Source organism: Bos indicus, chromosome 8 (genome assembly GCF_029378745.1).
Source record: "Bos indicus isolate NIAB-ARS_2022 breed Sahiwal x Tharparkar chromosome 8, NIAB-ARS_B.indTharparkar_mat_pri_1.0, whole genome shotgun sequence".
In the NCBI taxonomy this organism is placed as follows: Eukaryota; Metazoa; Chordata; class Mammalia; order Artiodactyla; family Bovidae; genus Bos; species Bos indicus.
This window is the reverse complement of record NC_091767.1, coordinates 95,157,368-95,182,672: the sequence shown is the minus strand read 5'-3', so window position 1 is coordinate 95,182,672 and position 25,305 is coordinate 95,157,368. Positions and strand designations below refer to the sequence as shown.

Genomic DNA, 25,305 nt, shown 5'->3' with positions numbered 1-25,305 from the left:
TACCTGCTGATTCAAAGAACAGCAAGGTTCCAAGAGGTCTGCTGACCGGAACAGAGAGAATGCAGGGAGGGTAGCCAGAAATGACTTGAGAGCAATGATAGATGAGCGTGTGGGTGTGAATCCCCTAATTTTGAGAGGCAATTGCTAAACTCAATTACAGAAGAAAGACTGAATAAAATATAATATTTAGATTCAAGTGAAAGAGTATTGTTAATCTATTAGTGCAGCTTTCAAAGAATTTTGATACCATAGGGAAAAGTCTCAAATATCACAGTAAGCAGAAGCATTTTTCATGTTAAACATATATCATGTTATATAGAAATTATTTAATGTGTATTTTACTTACTATAACATTTAATTTATTTATTATATTTTTATTGAAGTACAGTTGATTTACAATGTTGTATTAGTTTCATATTGGAGAAGGAAATGGCAACCCATTCCAGTATTTCTGCCTGGGAGATCTCATGGACAGAGGAGCCTGGCAGCCTACAGTCCATGGCGTTAAATGGACTATAAATCACAACCATCGCTGTTAGTTTCATATAAACTTTTTCTTTTTATTTTTCTTTTTGCCACACCACACGGTGTGTGGGATCTCAATTCCCCAACCAGGGATTGAACTTGGGCCATGGCAGTGAATGTCTGAAATCCTAATTACTATACCACCAAGGGACTCCCCATATAACTATTTTTTATATGAGTTGAATCGGATAGATAGTAGATAGATAGGCAGACAGATATACAAACATACTGACCCATTTATTTCCTTATTTTTCAATTTACTTATTTAACAAATTCTTTCTAGAGACTGGGCTTGAATTCTGACTCTGGTAAAATACAGAATTAAAAATAACTGTGTGACTTTGGGCAAATTACCAATCTTCCTTTAGCTTCTATTTTCTCATCTGTGAAATGGGAAGAACATCTACTCTGCAGGAGTAAATGAGGACTCATTCATAAAAAGGCTTTTAGGAAATAGCAGCGGATATTCTTTGATCATTATTTTTAAAAATGGAAAAGATTTATGAGCAAAGTAGCAGTGAAGAGAGAGGAATTATTTTACCACCCAAGGGAATTATTTAACTTATAATTTAAAAATAAAAACCATAAAAGATATTACAATCCTGGGACTTAAAAGGAATGTAAATGTCACTGTAAATCAAATATCAGGAAAAATAATGTTAGGAATAATGCAATGCATCAGGTGATCCCCATGAACCCTATGAACAGTATGAAAGGCAAAAAGATAAGACACTGAAAGATGAACTCCCCAGGTTGGTAGGTGCCCAGTACACTACTGGAGAGGAGTGGAGAATTAACACCAGAAAGAATGAAGTGACGGAGCCAAAGCGAAAACAATGCCCAGTTGTGGATGGGACTGGTGATGGAAGTAAAGTCAGATGCTGTAAAGAACAATATCGCATAGGAATCTGGAATGTTAGGTCCATGAATCAAGGTAAATTAGCAGTGATCAAACAGAAGATGGCAAGAGTGAACATTGACATTTTAGGAATCAGTGAACTAAATCAGACTGGAATGGGTGAATTTAACTCTGATGACCATTATATCTACTTCTGTGGGCAAGAATCCCTTAGAAGAAATGGAGTAGCCATCATAGTCAACAAAAGAGTCCAAAAAGGAGTACTTGTGTGCAATCTCAAAAATGACAGAATGATCTCTGTTCATTTCCAAGGCAAACCATTCAATACCACAGTAATCCAAGTTTATGCCCCAACCAGTAACGCTGAAGAAGCTGAAGTTGAATAGTTCTATGAAGACCTACAAGACCTTCTAGAACTAACATCCCCAAAAGATATCTTTTTCATTATAGGGGACTGGAATGCAAAGTAGGAAGTCAAGAGATATTTGGAATAACAGGCAAATTTGGCCTTGGAGTACAGAATGAAGCAGGGCAAAGGCTAACAGAGTTTTGCCAAGAGAACGCACTGGTCATAGCAAACAGCCTCTTCCAACAACAGAAGAGAAGACTCTACACATGGACATCACCAGATGGTAAATACTGAGATCAGATTGACTATATTCTTTGCAGCCAAAGATGGAGAATCTCTATAATGTCAGCAAAAATAAGACCGGGTGCTGACTGTGGCTCAGATCATGAACTCCTTATTGCCAAATTCAGACTTAGAAGAAAGTAGGGAAAACCATTAGACCATTCAGGTATGACCTAAATCAAATCCCTTATGATTATACAGTGAAAGTGAGAAATAGATTCAAAGGATTAGATCTCATAGACAGAATGCCTGAAGAACTATGGACAGAGGTTTGTGACATTGTACAGGAGACAGTGATCAAGACCATCCCCAAGAAAAAGAAATGCAACAAGGCAATATGGTTGTCTGAGGAGGCCTTACAGATAGCTGAGAAAAGACGAGAAACTAAAGGCAAAGGAGAAAAGGAAAAATATACCCATCTGAATGCAGAGTTCCAAAGAATAGCACAGAGAGATAAGAAAGCCTTCCTCAGTGATCAATGCAAAGAAATAGAGGAAACAATAGGATGGGGAAGACTAGAGATCTCTTCAAGAAAATTAGAGATACAAAGGAAACATTTCATGCAAAGATGGGCTTAATAAAGGACAGAAATGGTATGGAACTAACAGAAGCAGAAGATATTAAGAAGAGGTGGCAAGAATACACAGAAGAACTGTACAAAAAAGATCTTGGTGACCTAGATAACCACGATGGTGTGATCACTCACCTAGAGCCAGACATCCTGGAGTATGAGGTCAAGTGGGCTTTAGGAAGCATCACTATGAACAAAGCTAGTGGAGGTGATGAAATTCCAGTTGAGCTATTTCAAATCCTAAAAGATGATGCTGTGAAAGGGCTTCACTCAATATGCTAGCAAATTTGGAAAACAGCAGTGGCCACAGGACTGGAAAAGGTCAGTTTTCATTCCAATCCCAAAGAAAGGTAATGCCAAAGAACGTTCAAAGTACCACACAAATGTACTCACTCACACGCTAGCAAGGTAATGCTCAAAATTCTCCAAGCCACGCTTCAACAGTATGTGAACTGAACACTTCCAGATGTTCAAGCTGGATTTAGAAAAGGCAATGGAACCAGAGATCAAACTGCCAACATCCCTTGGATCATAGAAAAAACAAGAGAGTTCCAGAAAAACATTTACTTTCACTTTATTGACTACGCCAAAGCCTTTGACTTTGTGGATCACAACAAACTGGAAAATTCTTAAAGAGATGGGAATACCAGACCACATTACCTGCCTCTTGAAATCTGTATGCAGGTCAAGAAGCAACATTCATAACTGGACATGGAACAACAGACTGGTTCCAAATCGGGAAAGGAGTACATCAAGGGTGTATATTGTCGCCCTGCTTATTTAACTTATATTCAGAGTATATCATGTGAAATGCTTGGCTGGATGAAGCACAAGCTGGAAATCAAGATTGGTGGGATAAACATCAATAATACAATATTGTAAAGTTTAAAAATAAAATAAAATTAAAAAAAAAATAATCTCAGATATACAGATGACACTACCCTTATGGCAGAAAGCGAAGAAGAACTAAAGAGCCTTTGATGAAAGTGAAGGGAGAGAGAGAAAAAGTTGGCTTGAAACTCAACATTCAGAAAACCAAGATCATGACATCTGGCCCATCACGTTATAGCAAATAGATGGGTAAACAGTAGAAATAGTGACAGACTTATTTTTCGGGGCTCCAAAATCACTGCAGATGGTGACTGCAGCCATGAAATTAAAAGACGCTTGCTCCTTAGAAGAAAAACTATGACCAACCTAGACAGCATATCCAAAAGCAGAGCCATTACTTTGCCCACAAAGGTCTGTCTAGTCAAGGCTATGGTTTTTCCAGTAGTCCTGTATGGATGTCAGGGTTGGACTATAAAGAAAGCTGAGTGCTGAAGAATTGATACTTTTGAACTGTGGTGTTGGAGAAGACTCTTGAGAGTCCCTTGGACTGCAGGGAGATCCAACCTGTCCACCCTAAAGGAAATCAGTCCTGAATATTCCTTGGAAGGACTGATGCTGAAGCTGGAACTCCATTACTTTGGCTGCCTGATGCAAAGAACTGACAGTGGAAACGACCCTGATGATGGAAAAGCCTGAAAGCAGGAGAAAGGGATGACAGAGGACGAGATGGTTGGATGGCATCACTGACTCGATGGACATGAGTTTTAGCAAGCTCCGGGAGTTGGTGATGGACAGGGAAGCCTGGCGTGCCACAGTCTATGGGGTCGCATAAGTCGGACACCACAGACCGACTGAGCTCAACTAGGTAATCCTACCAAGTTCTGCAAAGCTGCTTAATACAATGACACTGCCACCTTGTGGAATGCGTGATGCATTACATATCCCAGGATATTTGAGATTTTCTTTTTTTTTTTTGATGTAGCCTGTATAGAAAGACTACATAACACAAATATTCTTACCAAAGAAAAATAACATGTAACAAGGTGAGATCATATATAAGTTGTTAAAACACATACTTCCTTTAAAAATAAAAAAGTTAATTGTAAAAACTGTTATTACAGGACGTTTGGAGAGCAAACAAAAAATCTATCACTCCAAAGCAATGACATCACTTAAAAATTATTTCTATTATTTAATCCTATTTTCTATTTATCTCTGAGTTAATGTTATGTGATTAGGATTTACCATGCTGTGACATTGGTCACATTAAATGATTTTTAATCATTTAAAAATTATTTCTATTATTTCATCCTATTTTCTATTCATCTCTGAGTTAATGTTATATGATTAGGATTCACCATGCTGTGACATTGATCACATTAAATGATTTTTAATGGCCGCCTAGGGGTCGCTAAGAGTTGGACACAACTGAGCGACTTCACTTTCACTTTTCACTTTTATGCGCTGGAGAAGGAAATGGCAACCCACTCCAGTGTTCTTGCCTGGAGAATCCAGGGACGGGGGAGCCTGGTGGACTGCTGTCTATGAGGTTGCACAGAGTCGGACACGACTGAAGTGACTTAGCAGCAGCATTTTGTTGAATGTATGTTCCATCTTCTGGTTCAACATTCCCTTAATGCTGGACATCTAGACTGCTTCCAGGTAAAATGTCAAGTTACTGTAATAGTTTCTGTATAGGTAGTATGAGGTATTTATTTAGTTAAAAAATTAAAATATCATCTTAAGAAGATAATACACAATCAGTATTTTAAAAAATTAAGAAAATAAACTGCACTCACAATTTTCCAACCCAGATAACCACTGTTACATCTTACACAATTTTTAAACATAAACACATACACAAATTTGTAAACATATGTAGCATACATTCACACTTATAAAAGACAAATGAGATTATATATTACTATATGACCTTGTTTTCATTTAAAATTATATCATGTCCAAATTTCTATACCAGTAATATCCATAGAAAACATTATTTTTATTTACTAAATAATATTCAATTATATAGATTACTTAATTGCATATATGTACTATGATGTGCTAAATTCTGGTATATACATTATGATCATGATGCTTGTAATTTGATGAGGGGGGAAATAGGCATTAAACAAATAAACAAGAAAAAGGAATACTGAAGGCCTATTTTGTGATAAAATGCCCTGAAGGAAAAAAAAAATAATGGCTACTAGGAGGAAAAAAAATAGGCATATACAGTTGAGTGCAGAAGGTCTGCCTGGGGGGAAAATTGTGGACTTGAAGGATGAAGAACCTGTCATGTGAAAACTGAGAAGAATGTTCTAAGCAGAGAGAGCCATGCATAAGAAGGCCCTGAGGCGGAAAAATTCGTAGGAAGTACTGGAAAATGAAAGGGGTTCCTCACTGTGGCTCACACTTAATGAGGCTTGGACAGACAAGCCAGTGGGCTTCTGTGCTGTGGCAGGGAGTAGGTACTGTACTTTCTGTCTGTCGAAGTAACGTGGTCTGATTTCTATTTTAGAAAAGCCCACTCTGCTTGTAATGTGTTGAAGAATGGACTGGGGAGGAAAAGTGTGAGATATGATGTAGACTAGTTAGGAAAGTACAGCAAAAACCCAAACAAGAGATCCTAGGGGACTTGGAGTAGTGTTGAGGTAATAGCTGGATATGAGATACAATGGTGTGTGTGTGTGTGTGTGTGTGTGTTTAGTTGTTCAGTCACATCTAACTCTCCGTGGTTCCATGGACTGTAGCCCAACAGGGTCCTCTGTCCATGGAATTTTTCAGGCAAGCATGCTGGAGCAGGTTGTCATTTCCCACTCCAGGGGATTTTCCTGACCCAGGGATTGAACCCGAGTCTTTTGTGTCTTCTGCATATTCTTTACCATTAGCACCAACTGGGAAGCCCCATAATGGCATGGGGAATTGGTTAGTCCCAACAGTTAGTAGTAAGCATTTCATCCAACGTGAAGTGAAAGTCACTCAGTTGTGTCTGACTCTTTGTGACCCCATGGACTATACTGTCCATGGAGTTCTCCAGGTCAGAATACTGGAGTGGGTAGCCATTCCCTTATCCAGGGAATCTTCCCAACCCAGGGATCGAACCCAGATCTCCTGCATTGCAGGTGGATTCTTTACCAGCTGAGCCACCAGAGAAGCCCTCATCCAAGGTGACTGCTAACATTTTCAGGGCTGAGGCAAGAGGACAAAGACCCTGCTCCTGAACCCACTAATCCAAGCTCCATCCACACCGTCTACCACAGATATGATCTACCCTTAGGAGGAAGTACCTGGAGAAGAGAGCCATGCAGACCTTGTTTGAAGTGGGAGTTCTGGGGTCCTGTGTGGTCTCAGGGGGAATAAGTGGGCTTCAAGTGGACTCCTTGCGCAGTGGAAGGGGTTCAGAGGGAAGAGGGCAAGGGTGAGGACCCTGAGGCTCAGGGTCATAAGGTTATACTGATACCATCGAGTCAAAATTAACTTTGAAAAATATCTTAAATTATCAATATAGTACCGTATGTATGATTTACATGTATCAATACAAACCTGGATCAGTTAGTTCAGTCGCTCAGTCATGTCTGACTCTTTGCAACCCCATGAATCGCAGCACGCCAGGCCTCCCTGTCCATCACCAACTCTCGGAGTTCACTCAAACTCACATCCATCGAGTCGGTGATGACATCCAGCCATCTCATCCTCTGTCATCTCCTTCTCCTCCTGCCCCAAATCCCTCCCAGCATCAGAGTCTTTTCCAATGAGTCAACTCTTTGCATGAGGTGGCCAAAGTACTAGAGTTTCAGCTTTAACATCATTCCTTCCAAAGAACACCCAGGACTGATCTCCTTTAGAATGAACTGGTTGGATCTCCTTGCAGTCCAAGGGACTCTCAAGAGTCTTCTCCAACACCAACAGTTCAAAAGCATGAATTCTTCAGCGCTCAGCCTTCTTCACAGTCCAACTCTCACATCCATACATGACCACAGGAAAAACCATAGCCTTGACTAGATGGACCTTTGTTGGCAAAGTAATGTCTCTGCTTTTCAATATGCTATCTAGGTTGGTCATAACTTTTCTTCTAAGGAGTAAGCATCTTTTAATTTCATGGTTGCAGTCACCATCTACAGTGATTTTGGAGCCCCCAAAAATAAAGTCTGACACTGTTTCCACTGTTTCCCCATCTATTTCCCATGAAGTGATGGGACCGGATGCCATGATCTTCGTTTTCTGAATGTTGAGCTTTAAGCCAACTTTTTCACTCTCCTCTTTCACTTTCATCAAGAGGCTTTTTAGTTCCTCTTCACTTTCTGCCATAAAGGTGGTGTCATCTACATATCTGAGGTGATTGACATTTCTCCAAGCAATCTTGATTCCAGCTTGTGCTTCTTGCAGTCCAGCGTTTCTCATGATGTCCTCTGCATAGAAGTTAAATAAGCAGGGTGACAATATACAGCCTTGATGTACTCCTTTTCCTATTTAGAACCAGTTTGTTGTTCCATGTCCAGTTCTAACTGCTGCTTCCTGACCTGCATACAGCTTTCTCAAGAGGCAGGTCAGGTGGTCTGGTATTCCCATCTCTTCCAGAATTTTCCACAGTTTATTGTGATCCACACAGTCAAAGCCTTTGTTTGGCATAAAGCAGAAATAGATGTTTTTCTGGAACTCTCTTGCTTTTTCTATGATCCATTGGATGTTGGCAATTTGATCTCTGGTTCCTCTGCCTTTTCTAAAACCAGCTTGAACATCTGGAAGTTCACAGTTCACGTACTGCTGAAGCCTGGCTTGGAGAATTTTGAGCATTACTTTACTAGCATGTGAGATGAGTGCAATTGTGTGGTAGTTTGAGCATTCTTTGGCATTGCCTTTCTTTGGGATTGGAATGAAAACTGACCTTTTCCAGTCCTGTGGCCACTGAGTTTTCCAAATTTGCTGGCATATTGAGTGCAGCACTTTCACATCATCATCTTTCAGGATTTGGAATAGCTCAACTGGAATTCCATCACCTCCGCTAGCTTTGTTTGTAGTGATGCTTCCTAAGGCCCACTTGACTTCACATTCCAGGATGTCTGGCTCTAGGTGAGTGACCACATCATCGTGATTATCTGGGTCGTGAAGATCTTTTTTGTACAGTTCTTCTGTGTATTCTTGCCACCTCTTCTTAATATCTTCTGCTTCTGTTAGGTCCATACCATTTCTGTCCTTTATCGAGCCCATCTTTGCATGAAATGTCCCCTTGGTATCTCTGATTTTCTTGAAGAGATCTCTAGTCTTTCCCATTCTGTCATTTTCCTCTATTTCTTTGCACTGGTCACTGAGGAAGGCTTTCTTATCTCTTCTTGCTATTCTTTGGAACTCTGCATTCAGATGCTTATATCTCTCCTTTTCTCCTTTGCTTTTCACTTCTCTTCTTTCCACAGCTATTTGTAAGGGCTCCCCAGACAGCCATTTTGCTTTTTTGCATTTCTTTTCCGTGGGGATGGTCTTGATCCCTGTCTACTGTACAATGTCATGAACCTCCGTCCATAGTTCATCAGGCACTCTATCTATCAGATCTAGTCCCTTAAATCTATTTTTCACTTCCACTGTATAATCGTAAGGGATTTGATTTAGGTCATACCTGAATGGTCTAGTGGTTTTCCCTACTTTCTTCAATTTAAGTCTGAATTTGGCAATAAGGAGTTCATGATCTGAGCCACAGTCAGCTCCCAGTCTTGTTTTTGCTGACTGTATAGAGCTTCTCTATCTTTGGCTGGAAAGAATATAATCAATCTGATTTTGGTGTTGACCATCTGGTGATGTCCATGTGTAGAGTCTTCTCTTGTGTTGTTGGAAGAAGGTGTTTGCTATGACCAGTGCGTTCTCTTGGCAAAACTCTATTAGCCTTTGCCTTGCTTCATTCCGTATTCCAAGGCCAACTTTGCCTGTTACTGCAGGTGTTTCTTGACTTCCTACTTTTGCATTCCAGTCCCCTATAATGAAAAGGACATCTTTTTTGGGTGTTAGTTCTAAAAGGTCTTGTAAGTCTTCATAGAACCCTTCAACTTCAGCTTATTCAGCTTTACTGGTTGGGGCATAGACTTGGATTACTGTGATATTGAATGGTTTGCCTTGGAAACGAACAGAGATCATTCTGTCGTTTTTGAGATTGCATCCAAGTACTGCATTTCGGACTCTTTTTTTGACCATGATGGCTACTCCATTTCTTCTGAGGGATTCCTGCCTGCAGTAGTAGATATAATGGTCATCTGAGTTAAATTCACCCATTCCAGTCCATTTGAGTTCGCTGATTCCTAGAATGTTTCATTCAGTCTTGCCATCTGCTGTTTGAACACTTTTAATTTGCCTTGATTCATGGACCTGACATTCCAGGTTCCTATTCAATACTGCTCTTTACAGCATTGGACCTTGCTTCTATCACCAGTCACATCCATAGCTGGGTATTATTTTTGCTTTGGCTCCATGCCTTCATTCTTTCTGGAGTTATTTCTCCACTGATCTCCAGTAGCATATCGGGCACCTACTGACCTGGGGAGTTCCTCTTTCAGTATCCTATCATTTTGCCTTTTCATACTGTTCATGGGGTTCTCAAGGCAAGAATACTGAAGTGGTTTGCCATTCCTTTCTCCAGTGGACCACATTCTGTCAGACCTCTCCACCATGACCTGCCCGTCTTGGGTGGCCCAAAGGGCATGGCTTAGTTTCACTGAGTTAGACAAGGCTGTGGTCTGTGTGATTAGACTGACCAGTTTTCTGTGATTATGGTTTCAATGTGTCTGCCCTCTGATGCCCTCTTGCAACACCTACCGTCTTACTTGGGTTTCTCTTACCTTGGATGTGGGGTATCTCTTCACGGCTGCTCCAGCAAAGTGCAGCCGCTGTTCCTCACCTTGGATGAGAGGTATCTCCTCACCGCCGCCCCTGCTGACCTTGAACGTGGAGTAGCTCCTCTCGGCCCTCCTGCGCCCACGCAGCCACTGCTCCTTGGACATGGGGTTGGTCCTCCCAGCCGCTGCCCTCAGTGTTTCCTAATTCTTCCTTGTCCATGGTTCTCAGATGAGTTTCATCTTCCATGATATTTGTGGAGTCATCCACACCCAATTAGCTGGCTTCTTAAACAATGCCTTCTAGGGACTTCCCTGGTGGTCCAGCGGTTAAGAATCCACCTTACAATGGACGGGAAGTGAATTCGATCCCTGGTTGGGGAAGACTCCACATAGCACAGAGCAACTAAGCCCATGTATTGCAACTACTGAGCCTGAGCACCACAATTAGAGAGTCTGTGCACAGCAGTGAAAGATCCTACATGATGCAATGATGTGTGCCACGACTAAGACCCAATGTAGCCTAAACAAATATTTCAAAAACAAAACAACGCCTTACTGTTCTCTTTATTTTTCCTAGTCACTACCCAGGAATGAGCAGAGGATACATATTCCTCTATTGGTGGTGAGTAAACACTTGAAAGCCGTCAATCTTCCTCATTAGCTTTTAGGCTTTATGGTGTCTGTTACCTGCTTAAGTTAATACACCTACAAGATGATACCCTGTGTATTTTGGAAAATGATAAGACTTGGAAAGAAAAGTAGAAAGAGAAGGATGAAATTTTTAAATGATTCTAGGTTTCTGGCTTGAGCAACTGATTTAATGATGGTTCCGTTTATTGAGAGAGGAGGGACCAGGGAAGAACAGGTGTAGATGTGATTTGTTTACCTCATTTTCTATGTTGGATATTTAGGTTGGTTGCCATATTTTGTGATTATGAACAAGACTCTGGTTCACAACAAAATATTCTCACACATCTTTAATTTCTAAATACACAATTGCTGGGTTAAAGAATGTGCACAATCTTTAGAAACAAATACAGACTCACAGACATAGAGAAGATACTTGTGGTTGCCAGGGAGGGGAGAATGGGGGAGTAAAAGGACTGGGAGTTTGGGATGAGAAGATGCAAACTATTATGTATAGGACGGATAAACAAGGTCCTAATGTATAGCACAGGGAACTATATTCAGTCTCTTCTGATAAACCGTAATGGAAAAAAATATGAAAGATTATATATATATATATATATGTATATCTGGGTCACTTTGCTGTACAGCAGAAATTAACACAACATTGTGAGCTAACTACAAGACTTTTTCTTAAGAATCAGACTTTAAGAATCCTTCAAGTAGGAATAAAGCAAGGTAATGTTTTACCATCACCATCAGCTCCCCACATCAGTCATCCGCTCTGTCTTGCAGCCACGCTTGGGCTGTCATTGGTACTAGTCACACTCAAAGTACAAAAGCTGTGTGAGCTATTAGCATGTTTCCCACCAAAGGGCTCTGTGTTAATATGATGTTTCTTCAACTTGTCTTTTTCTTTTGTGGCTTTTCAGTCTTTTGTCATTTGGCTCTATTTTTTAAAATCTTCTTCCTTGTGATGAGAATTCTTAGGGTTTACCCTTTTTCAAAAAATGATTTCATTTATTTATTTTTTAGCCGTGTGGGGTCTTATCTCCTGAGGGGGCCTTTCTCTAATTGTGGCCATCGGGGGCTACACTCTAGCCCCAGTGCAAAGGCTTCTCTTGTTGTGGAGCACGGGCTGTAGGGCACGTGAGCTTCAGTGGTTATGGTACATTGGCTCAATAGTTCAGCTCCTGGGCTCCAGAGCACAGCCTCAACAGTTGTGGCACATGGGCTGAGTTGATCCACGGCATGTGGGATGCTCCCAGATCAGGGATCAAACTTGTGTCTCCCGCATTGGCAGGTGGATTCTATACCACTGAGCCGCCAGGGAAGCCCCATTTGGCTCTATTTTGACTGTCACATTCACTGCCATATTGTATTTAGTCATAATTTGCCAAGTTCTCTACATTTTTGGGATACTAAGAGTAGATGAATACAACAGAACAAAACATATGTGATGGGAACTGTCCCTAAAATAGTGTCCCTTTAAGTCAAAGATTAACTTTGGACCAAATCTTTCAGAGTAATGTTCTTTAGACTGTTGGCTTGGCAGACAAGTAAGAGATCTCAGTCTGTTAGGTAACAGCTACCAATAAGAAAGTCCTCCTTCAGCATGAGTGGCTATGAGACCCTCTCTGGATTTGGGGTCGGCCAGTCAGGCACCAGCTGCTTCTCTGCGCAGATGGGGCAGCCCCGCCCACGGGTCAGGGGAGCCGGGCTTCAGACATCACATCAGGGTTGTGGTCCATGTCCAGTGATGCACTAATATTGACAGGACTGGATTCTTCTCAAAACTGCAGGAGGGTGGGTGGCTAGTTGATGGTCATCAGACTCCATGCTTGAAAGAGCTCAAAAAAGACTTTTTAAAATATTTTGGCCATGCCACCAGCTTGTGGGATATCAGTTCCCTGATCAGGGATCAAACCTGGGTCATAACAGTAAAAGTGCTGAGTCCTATCCTCTAGACAGAGAGATTGGGACAAAAGATCTGAAACTACGAAAAGGTCTCTTATTTTATTAGCCTGATATTGAAAGTGTTAGTCACTCAGTTGTGTCCAGCTCTTAGCAACCCCATGGACTGTAGCCTGCCAGGCTCCTCCATCCATAGAATTCTCCAGGCAAGAATACTGGAGTGGATAGATTCCCTTCTCCAGGGGATATTCCTGACCCAGAGGTTGAACCTGGGTCTCCTGCAATGCAGACAGATTCTTTACTGTCTGAGCCACCAATTAACCTGCTTCAGAGGTAAACTCCATAGAACAGCACAGAGCAGCATGCACTCATGGCCACTCACCACTGCTGCAGTCTGAAGGCTGTGCGCCTCCTGGTCTTTTGATGACTCACTGGTATCAAGGGAAGGATAGAAAAAGAAGGGGGAAAGCTCACATTTATTAAGGTCCTGCTGTGCATTGGGCACTGCGCTCAGCTATTCCATACAAGAAAAGGTATTATTAGCTCCCTTTGCCAGGTAAAGAAAGAGGAAATGTTAACTGACTTGCCAACACAATGGAATGGGGGAGGGGATGTCATAGGGAAGGATGAGACTCAAGTACTTCAGATTTCAAATTCCATGCTTTTCCCTCCATGTGTGCGTGTGTGCTCAATCACTTTAGTTGGGTCTAACTCTTTGCAACCCTATGGACTGTAGCCCACCAGGATCCTTTTTCCTCTTGACCATGCCAAGTGTATAAGGCTGTGCATAGTGATTGAAGCAGAAGGGAGGTGGAAGAAACAAAGATTGTGCTTGTCCTTCTTGAGGGAAGGTCTTAATAATGTAGCATGACTGAGCACCTCATCCTGCTGTGAAAGCATCATGGAAATAAATCCAAGATCACTTGTATTTTAAAGGTGAAAAACAATGGAAATAGTGACAGACTTTATTTTCTTGGGCTCCAAAATCACTGCAGATGGTGACTGCAGCCATGAAGTTAAAAGATGTTGCTCTTTGGAAGAAAAGCTATGACCAGCTTAGACAGCATATTAAAAAGCAGAGATACGACTTTGCTGACAAAGGTCCATCTAGTCAAAGCTATGGTTGTTCCAGTAAGTAGTCATGTATGGATGTGAGAGTTGGACCATAAAGCAAGCTGAGTGCCAAAGAATTGATGCTTTTGAATTCTGGTGATGGAGAAGACTCTTGAGAGTCCCTTGGACTGCAAGGAGATCCAACCAGTCTGTCCTAAAGGAAATCAGTCCTGAATATTCATTGGAAGGACTGATGCTGAAGCTGAAACTCCAATACTTTGGCCACCTGATGCAAAGAAGTGACTCATTTAAAAAGACGCTGATGCTGGGAAAGATTGAAGACGGGAGAAGGGGATGACAGAGGATGAGATGGTTGGATGGCATCACTGACTTGATAGTCATGAGTTTGAGCAAGCTCTGGGATTTGGTGATGGACAGGGAGGCCTGGTGTGCTGTAGTCCATGGGGGTCACAAAGGGTCAGATACAACTGAGCGACTGAACTGAAACTGAACTGAACTGAAAGGTGAAAAATTGTGCACAAAATAATGAACTGGTTTATTTCAGGCCTCAGGCTCTGAATATAATCCAGTGCTCAGTTTTTGGCCTTCAGGACACCTGTGGGATTTCCCTGGGGGGTGTGTGACTGGCACTGCTGGGGGTGAGGCCCTGTTAACACAGGAAGAGGAGACAGTACAGAAGCTCTAAATAAAAGGCGCAGAGAGCCAGCTCTGTCAAATAGCTGCATTAAATAAACAAACAAACCCCTGTTAACAACACACAGGCCCAATCTATTTACTAGAACGCTGAAAGTCTTTTCAGATGGACTGGGAGTTTTTGTGTGTTGAAGCTGCATGACATTCTCAGCTACTAGATACAATTTTAGTCAGGAATTTGGACTTGGATTTGTAGACCATCAGATAAAAGGGAGGTGCTCTGTTTTGTGTATTGACCTTCCAGTGGAATAGTCTGATAAAAAGCACATCTTAAACCCTTCAGTGGTTAGTCACCACCTATAGGATGAAATCTAACCTTGGCAAGGGGGCAAGGTTTGGCCTAACTTCTTGGCCCCATCCCGCATCACTGAATTCCAGCCTCATACCTTATTTGGAGGTTACCCCTTTGCAGAGATATTTACCCCAAACGCTATCTCACATTTCCAATCTATGTTTCAGCACATACCAGTCTCTTGTCTGGGAATTTGAGATGTGGTCATGTCCATGAATGATCTGGAAGAATGAATCTTCCCCAGGTCTCAGCTTATTCCTTGACTCCACCTCTCCCTCTCCACACCACACACACTTCTGCTGTAGGGACTAGGCTTGCGCCCTCTCAGTTCCTGAGCCGCGAGTTCTCTGGGAGGGCAGCTCCCAGTAGGTGCTCAGTAAATAGAAGGAACCAAGATATTATGAAGCATTTTTTCTTTATCTTGCCTGGAGGCATCAATGAGAGATAAAAGCTGGTTTCTCATTCTTTCTCTAAAACAAGCACAAAGAATAAGTTCTCTAGCCAAAGAGTTCAGTAAATCCTTTCAGAGGAAATTCAAGGGTTGGTAATGTTTCAAGTAGATGTGAAATAAGAACATCTGATCTAAGAAACATGTAAGATAATTGAAGGCTGACATTCTTCAAATATATACTGATTCTACTTGAAGTTAGTGAAAAGAGGATACAGATATAAAAGCATATCCCCTAGATACCTGGGGCTTTGGGTATATTAATCATCGCTGTTAGAATGCAGACACTACAATGCAGCGCCCTCAGAATCTGGACCCAGTAAGAAAAACATCTGTGTAGTTTCAGAGGTTGAGCGTTTGATAATTGTTACTCTCGACCAGCAGGTGTCGCCAGAGACAAGCGCATTTGCTATGGGTGCCTTTTCCAGCGGCTGATCACCCAGATCCTGATCCTGCTGCCTCCCGAGACCATGCCTCTGGGGAAGCTTCAACTGAAGCACCCAGCGTTCATACCTGTAGTTCTCACAGTGTACTATACAGGATAATCCGTCTGGGAGTGTGTGTGAAAGAAAGTGAAAGTCCGTCGTGTCTGACTCTGCGACCCCATGGACTATACATTCCATGGAATTCTCCAGACCAGAATACTCTTGACCAGGGGATATTCCCAGCCCAGGGATAGAACCCAGGTCTCTCCCATTGCAGGCAGATTCTTTACCAGTTAAGCCACAAGGGAAGGCCTATGGTGGGTAGGAGTGCAAAAATGCAGATTCCTGAGCCCCAGCCGTGGAAATTTCTGATTCAGTAAATCTGGAGAGGGGGGGCCCTCATTTCCATTGGAAGCACCATCTATTCTCTCTCCAACCTCACAATGTGAAGCCGTTTTGAGAAACACTGATTTGCACCCCCATAGGCTATAATATCATCTCACAGCCTGTACTCAGAGACAGGCTGGAAGAGGACTCATTTGTTCATTCCCTTATCAAACACCTACTAAATCCTTGCAGCCTGCCAGTCACCACCGAGCACCTTTGCAATCACGCAGCTCATCTTCCTCTCTCAGGCTTGAGATCCCCATCGAGGGATCAATCATAGAATCCAGTAAAGATTCAACCTATCCTTTCTTATGTTCACCCCATCAAAGAACTCCCTCTACTACGAGAGGGAAAAAGTCCCCCTTTTGCAGAAAGAACACTGCCATGTTTACAGAAATTCTGCCAATAAATTGATCCCTGCTGCTGCTGCTGCTAAGTCGCTTCAGTCGTGTCTGACTCTGTGCGACCCCATAGACGGCAGCCCACCAGGCTCCCCCGTCCCTGGGATTCTCCAGGCAAGAACACTGGAGTGGGTTGCCATTTCCTTCTCCAATGCATGAAAGTGAAAAGTGAAATTGAAGTCGCTCAGTCATGTCCAACTCTGAGCGACCCCATAGACTGCAGCCTACCAGGCTCCTCCGTCCATGGGATTTTCCAGGCAAAAGTACTGGAGTGGGGTGCCATTGCCTTCTCCAAAATTAATCCCTAATGGTTATTTTATAGGATACAAACGTTCCAATGATACAGTGAGGAAGGAATCTTATCACCAAGATCCCTTCTTTTACAGACAAAAATAATAAATCCATTACTATCTGAAAATCAAATGATGCTGAGCATGTTCCATTGCCATGTTAACTTTGTAAGTCCAAGACAGACAAAAATCCTGGTAGTGTATAGTGGGATAAAGTACATTACTACAAATAAAACAAACTAAAATTCCATTAGAAATTTTAAATAGCCATGATATGGTCCCCTAGGGGAATTGAAGAAGAGTATTTTCTTAGAAACTATTATGAAAATTGCATATCCCACTATAGTTTTTCAGACTATAGCTGAAAAACACCATCTGTTCAGCAGCAAAAACTTAACTATGCCAGAGTACACCTATTTTTAACTTTCTGATCATTAGAAACGCTTTTGTTCTAGAAAGGACTTTAAAGGTCATTACATCTGACCTTTCGCTCTACACTCAATACTGCTTTATTACATCGCAGCTGCAGAAGTGCCCACAGCCTCTGCATGCATTCCTCTTGGGTCAAGGGGTTCACTGCCTCCCAGGAGTTCAGTCCATCTTGAGTGTGTTTTTTAGGACGTTCTATCTCACATCCTGTCTGAAAAGCAGGAAATGCCAGTGGTTCTTCAAGAAAGCCTTTTTCCTCTGAGAACCCAGCAGGAAGCCTGGATTAGGACAGCATCTCGGCTGCACTGATAAGAAACCTGTTTCCGTGCCTTAAATGAGGCAGGGCTTAATTCTTCTTACCTAACAAGAAGCCCAGAAGACAGCCCAAGTGAGAGAAACTCTCCAAGGATGTCCTCCAGGAACCAGGCTCCTCATCTTTCTGTTCTACCATCTTTCTCATGTGGCTCTTGTTCTTGCTTGTAAGATGATCGCTGCTCCTCCAGCATTATGTCTGCAGTCCAGACAGGCCGGGAAGGGGAGAAGCAGGAGGAGGGGAGGGGGCATGACACCTGTATGAGAAGGCAAAACCTTCTTGGAACTCCCACTTAGACTTCAGCTTACATCTCATTGGCCACCACCCTGTCACATAACCACTTCGAACTTCAAAGAAGTACAGGAGCATAGGTATTTTAGCAAGGTTATATCTACAGGGAAGAGGGCTAGGACAGTTATTGCGTAGGACAATTAGAAGTCACTGCCACAGCCTGAGAGCAATAACAGGTAAAGTGAAGTCGCTCAGTCATGTCCGACTCTTTGCGACCACATGGACTGTAGCCTACCAGGCTCCTCAGTCCATGGGATTTTCCAGACAAGAGTACTGGAGTGGGTTGCCATTTCCTTCTCCAGGGGATCTTCCCGACCCAGGGATCGAACCCGGGTCTCCCGCATTGTAGGCAGACGCTTTACCATCTGAGCTACCAGGGAAGCCCATAATAACAGGTAATGTATGCTAACTGACTGATGAAATCTGTCTTTCCAACCATCAGGACTCTTTAGGGGCTTCCTGCTAATGCTCAGTAGCTACGTCTTGCCTGACTCTTTGTGAGCCCACGGACTGTAGCTCATCAGGCTCCTCTGTCCATGGGGTTTTCCAGGCAGGAATCCTGAAGTGGGTTGCCATTTCCTCCTCCAGGGGATCTTCCTGACCTAGGGACCAAACCCATGTCTCCTGCACTGGGAGGCGGATTCTCTACCACTGAGCCACCTTTTAGGGGCTTAGGATGAGATTATAGAAACTCCTTTCTCTTTTTCTGTAACATCCCTTTAGATGTTTGTACACAGTGATCATTTCTTTTCCTTTTCCCCTTCCCAAGTGATGTCTTTTCCAGGCCTGTCTCTGAAAACACTCCCATTTGTTTATATTCCAGGTGTGGCCTGACCTATAAAAAGTGATGCAGAGTCATCTTCCTCCTGCTGTTTACCATGCTATTATTAACAGAGACTAAAATTCCCTGAACTGTAATAGCCTGCTGTCAATTCATACAGAGTGTGCCTTGAACTCAGACGCTTGTGGGAAGGGATGGTACCAAGGCGGGCACACATCACTGAGCACCTACCCTGTGACAGGCACTCCACCATCTCCTTTGTAAGGCATCCATTCAGAAGATATTCCCCGCCTCCAGGCCATATCAACCTCATTTGGCTATTGCAAGGCTACTTTTATGGACCCAAGGAAGCACTTTACATTATCACTGCTAACCTCCATCCTTCATGCTGTCAGAGTTAGTCCGTTGCTCCTGAGCTCTGATTATTATCCCATGGACGACAAAGCTAGCATTTTTAGCTCTAAGTCACCTTAAAATATGATATATCTTTGGCATTAGGATTGTGCTCATTTGTAATGAAAACAACAACAACAACAACAACAACAACCCAAATAATAGCTGCTAACATAAGACAGAAGTTAATTCAAGAAGTCTGGAGTTGTCAGTGGAGTTGATGCACCAAAGTGTCAGAGATGCAGGTACCTTCTATCTTGTTGTTCCATCATGCATGTCTTCTAATCTCAAGGTCACCTTGTTGTTCAGAATGGCTGCTGAGCCTCTAACCATCACATCTGTATTCCAGCTGGTGGAGAAAAGGAAATTGAGGAAGGGGCATTGGCCCTTCCTTTTAAAGACAATTTCCTGGTAGTTACATGTTATTTTCACTTACATGCTACTGGTCAGAACTGAGTCACATGGTCACAATTTAGCTGCAAGGGGGAGCTAGGAAGTTTAGGCTTTGTTCAGGATGGCTATATATATCCATTTAAAAACCAGATGACTGTTTTCATCAAAGATTAAGTAAAAAGTTATTGGGAGACAACCTATAGTGTTGGCCACTTCAATTCTTCATCTACATCAGTGGTAAAAACATTAAACTGTTCACTCACACAGACACACAGATGTCGCTCAGATATGTCCGACTCTTTGCGACCCCATGGATTGTAGCCCACCAGGCTCCTCGGTCCATGGGATTTTCCAGGCATGAATACTGGAGTGGGTTGCTGCTTCCTTCTCCAAAACTTTTCAAGACTAAGGCAAAAAATATCCAACAATAATAAGAGATAATATTCACTGAGAATTTACTTATGTGCCAGGCACTGCCCTGGGCTTCCCTGGTGGCTCAGATAGTAAAGAATCTGCCTGCAGTGCAGGAAACCTGGGTTTAATCCCTGGGTTGGTAAGATCCCCTGGAAGAAGGCATAGCAACCTACTCCAGTATTCTTATTGGGAGAACTCCATGGACAGAGGAGCCTGGAGGGCTATAGCCCAGGGGGATGCAAAGAGTCAGACGTGACTGAGTGGCTAATACGCATAGGTGCTGCTCTATGTACTTTACATTTAATAAATGTAGTTAATCATCACAAAAACGTTCTTTGGTTGGGCACTATTATAACTCTATTACATAGGTGGGAAAACAGGCCTAGAGATCTGACGCCCAAAGTCATATAGTTCATAAGGGATACAAGTGTGCTTGAATTGGAGTTCATGTTCCTAATTAATCACTGTAATGCATTACCTTTCGGCAACATGTAAGAGATGGAAACTTCTGTCTTATTTTGGCAACAGTCATTTGGGGAGCTTTTTGTTTACTCACATCTAGAGTTGGTCTTCTCTACTGGAATCTTTTCTTGGATTGAAATTACTTAGCAAGGCTTGGTCCTTCAATTAAAGACTATTCCACCCATTTCTCTTCTCAGGTCTGCTTAGCTCTTAAGACGTGTCCTTTGTAATTTGGATAAACAGGATCAGTTCCCAGAATCAGGCTTATGCTGAAGAAAAATGGGAGATATGAACTAAAAGAGGGGAGAGCAAGTCTGGCAGTCCAGCAAATACATCGTGGCCATATGGTGCTCTATATAGGAGAGTTCAAGGGCTTTGGGTGTTTCGTCTTTGAGTGTTGGAGTTCTTTATTCTTGGTATTAAACCCTTATCAGATACATGATTCACAAATATTTTCCCCCATACTGTGGGCTGTCTTCTCGTACTTTAAACAAGTGTCCTTTGAAGCAAAACATTTTTAATTTTCATGAGGTCCAGTTTACTTATTCTTCTGTTGCTTGTGCTTTGTTGTATCTGAGAAACTATCGCCAAATCCAAGGTCGTGAAAATTCACCTGTTTTTGTCTAACAGGTTTGTAGTTTTAGCTCTTATATTTAGGTCTTTGGTCATTCTTTAGTGAACTTTTGTATATGATGTGAGATAGGGGTCCAATGGAGTTGTACACACATTATTTATTGGAAAGATTATTCTTTCCACATTGAGTAGTTTGGCAATCTTGCTGAAAAATCAATTGACAACAGACCACACTTTGATTTATGTACTTTTAATTCTATTTTATTGATTTTTATATCTATGTGTGTGTCAGTATCCCCATTGTTTTGATTGCTATAACTTTGTAGTTCAGTTCAGTTCACTTCAGTCACTCAGTCATGTCCGACTCTTTGTGACCCCATGGACTGCAGCACACCAGGCCTCCCTGTCCATCACCAACACCCAGAGCTTGTTCAAACTCATCTCCATTGAGTTGGTGATGCCATCCAACAATCTCGTCTTGTCACCTTCTCCTCCTCCTCCTGCCTTCAATCCCTCCCAGCATCAGAGTCTTTGCCAATAAGTCAGTTCTTTGCATCAGGTAGCCAAAGTCAGCTTTAGCATCAGTCCTTCCAGTGAATATTCAGGACTGATTGATTTCCTTTAGGATTGACTGGTTTGATCTCCTTGTAGTCCAAGGACTCTCAAGAGTCTTCTCCAACATCACAGTTCAAAAGCATCAATTCTTTGGCACTCAGCTTTCTTTATGGTCCAACTTTCACATCCATACATGACCACTGGAAAAACCATAGCTTTGACTATATGGACCTTTGTGGGCAAAGTAATGCCTCTGCTTTTTAATATACTGTCTAGGTTGGTCATAGCTTTTCTTCCAAGGAGCAAGCATCTTTTAATTTCATGGCCACAGTCACCATCTTCAGTGATTTTGGAGCCCAAGAAAATAAAGTCATTTTGTTACTAATTTTGTAGTAAGTTTTGAAATCAGGAAATGGTAGTTCTCCAATTTTATTATTCTTTTTCACAATTGTTTTGGCTATATGGGCTTCCTTGTAATTCCATATGAATTTTTGAATCACCATTTCCATTTCTACAAAACCTTTAGGATTTTGATAGGGATTACATGGATTTGGCTTTGGGTACTATTTCCATCCTAACAATATTCATTCTTCCAATCCATGAATGTGTGTCTTCTCATTTACTTTTATCTTTGTTCATTTGTTTCTATGGTATTTTGTAGCTTTCAATGTGAACATCTTGTACCTCCTTGGTTAAATACAATCTCAGTATTGTATTCTTTTTGATGCCCTTGTGAATGGAATTGTTTTCTTCATTTCCTTTTTGGATTGTTCATTGCTAGTGCATGGAAATAAAACTGGTTTTTATGTGTGGAGCTTATATCCCATAACAATGCTTAAATTGTTTATTAAGTCTAATTGGTGTATCTGTAGGATTTGTTTATGATCTTCTATCTATAAGATAATGTCATCTAAGAAGAAAGTTTACTTTTTTCTAATATGAGTGCCTTTCATTTCTTTTTCTTACCTAATTATCCTGGCTAGGACCTTCAGTACAAATACTGAATAGAAATGGCTAGAGAGGCATACTTGTCTTGTTATTGATCTCAGGTGGAAAGCTTTTGGATTTTCACCACTGAGTATAATGTTAGCTGTGGGCTTTTTGTGAACACCCTTTAACAGGCTGAGCAAGTTTCTCCCACTGCTGTCACAATGATTCTTTCCTTCTAAAATTCAAGTATTCCCTTGCTAAAAATCCTGCAGTGAGTCCCTATTTTCTTCAGCATGAAATCAAGTCCCTTAGTATGGCCCAAAGACTCTCAAGATCCGACACCTGTTGGCTTCTCCCTTTTCATGTCCCCACGCCTACTCTTCAGTACAGTCACAGACATCATTTCTTCACATATGTTGTTCCCTCTGCTTGGGACACTTACCTCCCTTTCTCAAAAGGCTTCTCTACCCTCTCACATCCCCATCTCCTGCCTCTCCCACCTTCAGGCAGTCTCTGTGCTACTCCTGTGTTAACTCCCTGAGAGCAGTGGTACATTATATTACAATCATGTTTAACCCTTTGCCTTCCTAAACAGTCCATGACGTTTTGGAAGGCAAAGACTAGGTCTCTTATTTCTGTATCCTCAGTGAATACAGGACTCTGTAATTGTCTTTGGAATAAACAAATACTTCCTTTCTGTTTCATTTATACTTATGAACGTGTCTTATAAGTCTTAATTGAGGCTGATCTGGATAAAAATGAGGTAACAAATTCAGTTAAAGCATCAGGTAGTTACATGCTTGGACTTTACCAGCTCAGGTCCCCAATCTGAGAGTCATATGCAGATTATTTTTGTTTTCACAAGAACTTGAAGAAGGTATATTACCTTTTTCCATAAGAGGATACAATTTTATAAATCTTGCTGTTGTCCTTTCTTTTAAGGTTGCTAGGAAGCTCCAAGTACTTAATGCTTAAATGTCCTGTAAACATATTGGTCCTAGAGTCTAGCATATTTGTTTCTTCCTGTTTATGTCTTTGTTTTTCTATTTTTATTTTAATAATCTTATTTTGCATAAGCCTTTTTGGGAAAAAGTGGAACATAAATACATAAATATATATACACACACACACACACTAAAAATACACTATATGTATTGTTAGCAGAGAAGCACACAGATGGTTAAGGTGACAACGAAGAAGAACAGAGTTAGAGCCACTGAGAAAAAGTTTGTCTGTAGTTACCTTAGCTGTAAAAGCCATTGTTAGGTTGGGGTCTCTTAAAAAAAAAAAAGAAATTAGGTAGATTTTCTTCATCAGGGAATAGAAAAAAAATCTGTTGGCAAATAGAAATATTTTTAGTCCTTCAAACTCCTTTCCAAATGGCTCCTTCATATCATTACAGAGATTTTGCAGACGGTGCTGAGAAGAGGGAAACGTTGAATTCCAATATCAGTGAGCTACAGACTCAGAGCCTGATGGACTTGACCATTCGGAGCAAGTCCCTATCTTGAAATGAAGAGGTCGCATACCCCATGCTGAGTGGACCCCACAGTACTCTCTACATCCCCCCCCTACCCAGGTTTAATTAGTCACGGGTCTATAGATTTCCCACTGGAATCTTTCTCTTCCTCCTTTCCCCTCTCTCCCAAGTCTCCCCGCCAGCTCTTGACAACACTCAACTGATGTCTGAACGAAGGTGCACAACTCCCATATCCCCTCCAGGGTCACTTCTTGACTCTGGGTTTTCTAAACGACTGAGATTTCCTTTGGTTGCTATACTATGGCCTGCGCTATTCCTCTGGGGAGAATCTTCTCCATTCCTCCTTCCAGCTCTTTCATCATCTGGCTCATTCTCCTTCCTTCTTCAGGACTCAGCTCAGTTTCTCCTAACAACCCAACAACACCTCTCTCTGTCTTCCAGAAGCACCCTCATTGCCATCTGTCTTCTTCATGGGGTTATGAGCTACTTCAGATCAGGGAGTTGGTATTTTCCACTGAATTCCCAAAATACAAATCCTACTGCCCAGAGAAGGTCCCAGGAATGTCTGCTGAAATGAAGTGAACGTGCGCAGCACACTGCTGGAGATACGCTGAGTAAATGCATCTGAAACAGGCCTCACTCATCATATTTTCCACGGACTGAGATGTGGGCCTCAGCAACTCTACTCCTCTTCTTTTGTCCCCTCCTAATTCTTCTACATTTATTAAGTCCTTCCCACTCCTTCCTCTCACTTTTCCTTTCTCTAATTAAACATTCCTTAATCCATTTGGATTTGACTTAGATTTGTTTTCAAAGTGAAAGCCAACTGTGCTAAACACAATTTATTAAATGATTTTTTTTCTTATTCATTTGAGTCATAGCTTTAGCTCTTAAATTCCAATAAATAATAAAATTGGAGGGACCATCTTTTCTACTCTATTGGCCTATTATCACATGAGTTTGTAGTCATTTTATTATACTTACCTGGATATTTGCTTTTTATGTTAATTATATTTTCACTAAAAACTATAGAGTTTATTAAAAATATACTTCAGTTCAGTTGCTCAGTCGTGTCTGATTCTTTGCAACCCAATGGACTGCAGCATGCCAGGCTTCCCTGTCCATCACCAACTCCTACAGCTTTCTCAAACTCATGTCCATTGACTTGGTGATGCCATCCAACCATCTCATCCTCTGTCATATCCCCTTTTCCTCCTACCTTCAATCTTTCCCAGCATCAGTCCTTCCATGAATTGGTCTTTTCCAATGAGACAGTTCTTTGCATCAGGTGGCCAAAGTATTGGAGTTTTAACTTCAGCATCAGTCCTTACAATGAATATTCAGGACTGATTTCCTTTAGGATTGACTTGTTGAATCTCCTTGCAGTCCAAGGGACTATCAACAGTCTTCTCCAATACCACAGTTTAAACCCATCAATTCTTTGGTGTTCAGCTTTCTTTATGGTCCAACTCTCACATCCATACATGACTACTGGAAAAACC

General features: G+C 41.7%; 1 protein-coding gene across 1 annotated transcript in view; it reads right to left on the bottom strand.

Moving 5' to 3' along the window:
- SLC44A1 (solute carrier family 44 member 1) overlaps positions 1 to 25,305 on the bottom strand; it is a 231,916-nt gene that overhangs the window by 12,954 nt on the left and 193,657 nt on the right. The window lies entirely within an intron of this gene.